Source organism: Rhagoletis pomonella, unplaced genomic scaffold (genome assembly GCF_013731165.1).
Source record: "Rhagoletis pomonella isolate Grant_MI unplaced genomic scaffold, Rhpom_1.0 Rhpom_scaffold_00006, whole genome shotgun sequence".
NCBI classification, from domain to species: Eukaryota; Metazoa; Arthropoda; class Insecta; order Diptera; family Tephritidae; genus Rhagoletis; species Rhagoletis pomonella.
Window position 1 is genome coordinate 53,503,592 of NW_023458560.1, and position 3,132 is coordinate 53,506,723.

Here is a 3,132-nt window from a genome sequence, read left to right on the forward strand (position 1 = left end):
TTTTTTTCCATTTGGTAGGTTGGTAGGCTAGATTGGATTTTGGTAGGTTCCGCGACAATAAAAGTTAATAGCAATAAATAGAAAATATGTATCTCCTAACATTCTAGCAACCTTGATTACACGAATATTTCACCGGTGGGTCCGTTTAACGGCGACCGCAAACATGTAAATATAACTAATTCGTAAGTACACACGTATACCCTTATTATTGTCAATATACATACATATATTTTTTATTTTCTTCCATACAAAGTATGCTTGACAAAATTTTTACATGGAAGAAAATGCGCAGCACCGTCAACAAAAACAATTGCCGCCTCTATGTTTATTTTTTTTTAATGTTCAAAAAATTTTTAAATCGGATTTAGGCCCACTTGCAGAACATCCAGAGTTAAATATATAAATAGAGAGATAAGAAGCTCAGAGTTAAATTGTTATATTCCTAAACCAGACATTGTCTTGCAGCATTGAAAACTGGCCCAGAGTTAAGTAACCCGAGGGATTTTTAAATTAAGTAGGCACCATTCTCCCTTTTTTGACGTTTATTTCCATTTCTTATAAGGATTTGAATATAGAATTTCAAACACTTCCATACATACATACATACCCAACAAGCATTTCAGTAAATGTTTTTTAAAAATAACAAAGTAAGTTTGCTATAATAAGCGTTAAATAAGCATTTTTAATAGCCGTCATCGATTCGCCATCAGTTAGCAAGTGGCAAAACGAACGAACTCAATGAGGTACAACCAAACTTGCTATCGTCTATCCGTGCTAGCTAACTTTGTTGTTGCTTTCACATGCAAAATTTTTCGTTAAGCGACCGGAACTCAAACATAGCAAGCAGCGAAGTGGCGAATCGATGACGGCTAATATTAAGCTTATTAAAAGTTTTTTCAAATAAACCTTTAATAAGTTTTGAGAGCGAATGTTTATAAATAACTTAAACTTATAAATGAAATGCAAATGCCAACGACATGAAGTAGTAAATATAACACTTTTTCAATCGTAAGTGACGTGTTTACGTTTTTTAAAATATATTATTAAAAGAAAAAATTAAATAAAACCGATGCGGTAAAAAAAATCCAATCCAGGACCCGCTGCGCTAATCGGTGGAGCATTCGAGTCTTCAAATGATGATTTCTCCTTATCCTTTCTTAGTTTAACATTCAACTAAAAATGTATTAAATTTTTTTCAGAAAAGTTCATTAATGAGAATGGCGGCGATGAAGCGGAATATATAGCTGCATCGATGTCGTTTTTCCAATTTTCCAATAACCGCATGTAATTGAAAGCACGCAACAAGATGTAATAATTAACTTTTTTATGCTTAATTTTATATCATGAATTTGTATGCTGAAATATCTATTCCCTATTTATATTTTCGCGACTGTAGATGAGTCCGCCGAAAATTCGCATTTCTTTTAGTTTCTAGATGTTAAGCAATCTATGTATGAGTTTTTAATGAAATATCTTTAAATAAAGCGTTATAAAAATGTTTATAAAAAGCTTTCTTTTGAAAATTTTTTGTAAGTTTATATTCATACGCTTATAAACAACTTTTTTTGAACCTTTATTATAAGTTTACACTTTTACGCTTATAAAAAGCTTTCTTTTGAAAATTTATTACAAGTTTATATTTCTACGCTTATAACCAATGTTCCTTTTCGATTATATTACGCTTACTTTCAAGCGTTTTATAAACAAAAAATCAACGTTTTGTAAGCTTAATGTTTATAATTGAAAACTTAAAAAAAGCTTTCTTTAAGTTTATTTTGCTTGTTGGGTACATAAATAGGTACAAATTGTAAATTGGCCAGCGGCACTTCCGAGAGTTCTCTTAATTGGATGGACTACTAACACGGTTGGTGCATTTTAATCGCATATATTTTTTACGCCAGACTGACCAAAACCTCAGAGCTGAAGGCGGAATAATGAATACGTGAATATGTATGTATGTATGTATGTATGTATGTATGTACATATATTTTCAAAAATATTTTTGAAATCTCAATTTATTTTTTCTTGTTACTGACAGAATTGACATACGTAGAGTTAGGAAGTTAACCTTCGAAAATGGCTGGGCTAAATATTTAACGATTTAACTCTAATTTTACTCCTAACCATTGATTGCGCAAGCCAATTTGTCAATTTAACCAGTAAACTTCGAGTTAAATAGATAACCTGCTGTTCTGCAAGTGGGCCTTAGACGTAGAATATGCTATATTTTTTATAAAAAATTAATGAATATTAAACAAACAAAAGGAAAACTGTAACTAATAAATATTAAAAGGGTGCGCTATTCAAATAACGATGAGTTTATATTTCTTAATTATTAATTAAATTTTAAACTTTAAACATAAATCACATTAGCTTCATTGGTATTAATCTTTTTGTAATGAACATATACAAAACTATAATAAGGCATATTACATATTACACGAAATACCCGAACCTCTGCAAAGCAAATTTTTAAATGCAAACTTTGGGTCGTTGAACACGAAAAAAATACCCATGGTTTCAAAGAAGTGTTTTCGAGATTTATTCAAAAAACGAATTTTTAGTACTTTTTTCGGTTAATCGTCAATATAACATGAAACGACCTACAGCTCGAAAGGTTTTGATGGACCCTTTGCAAAAGTATATAATTTGTGCAGATTGTGTTTCGTAACATTTACATTTCTCATAAGATTCTCATTTACCGTAAAAAGAAAATGATTGGAATTTCACTTTTTTCGATTTTGGTCGCTTGTAACACTAATAATTTTCTATAGGGTAGTTTAAGGAGCTTTTCGGCTAATTTTCATCAAAATCGGCAAAGTAATATATTTTTGTAAGAGGACTGTAGGTCGCTTATGATGATTGGATAATTTTTAGCATTTTAATTTTTTGTTCAAAAAACATGTTTGAAAAGAAAATTGGCTTGGAAAACATTTTTTTTTTTCTTAAGCGATTACCACAAAATTTGTAGAACAGTGTTATTGATTTATTTGACGCTGGGCTTCATTTTCTCGTCATCCATTGCCCATAACCGTACAAAATTTAGAATGCATTGACTGGTTGAACCTTCAAAACCAGCTTACCCTTATTTAGTTATCAATTAGTTATCGACGCTACTTTTATTTCGATTAG

At 30.6% G+C, this 3,132-nt stretch overlaps 1 protein-coding gene and 1 long non-coding RNA gene across 6 annotated transcripts in view; one reads left to right on the top strand and one right to left on the bottom strand.

Annotated features, from left to right (window-relative positions):
- Positions 1-3,132, top strand: part of LOC118740957 (solute carrier family 66 member 2-like) — a 129,521-nt gene that overhangs the window by 73,205 nt on the left and 53,184 nt on the right. The window lies entirely within an intron of this gene.
- The window catches only part of LOC118740959, a 20,431-nt gene that overhangs the window by 8,401 nt on the left and 8,898 nt on the right, over positions 1-3,132 (bottom strand). Inside the window, exon 2 of the long non-coding RNA XR_004993199.1 lies at positions 3,076-3,078. This is a non-coding gene — a long non-coding RNA (uncharacterized LOC118740959). The remainder of the gene's footprint in view (positions 1-3,075; positions 3,079-3,132) is intronic.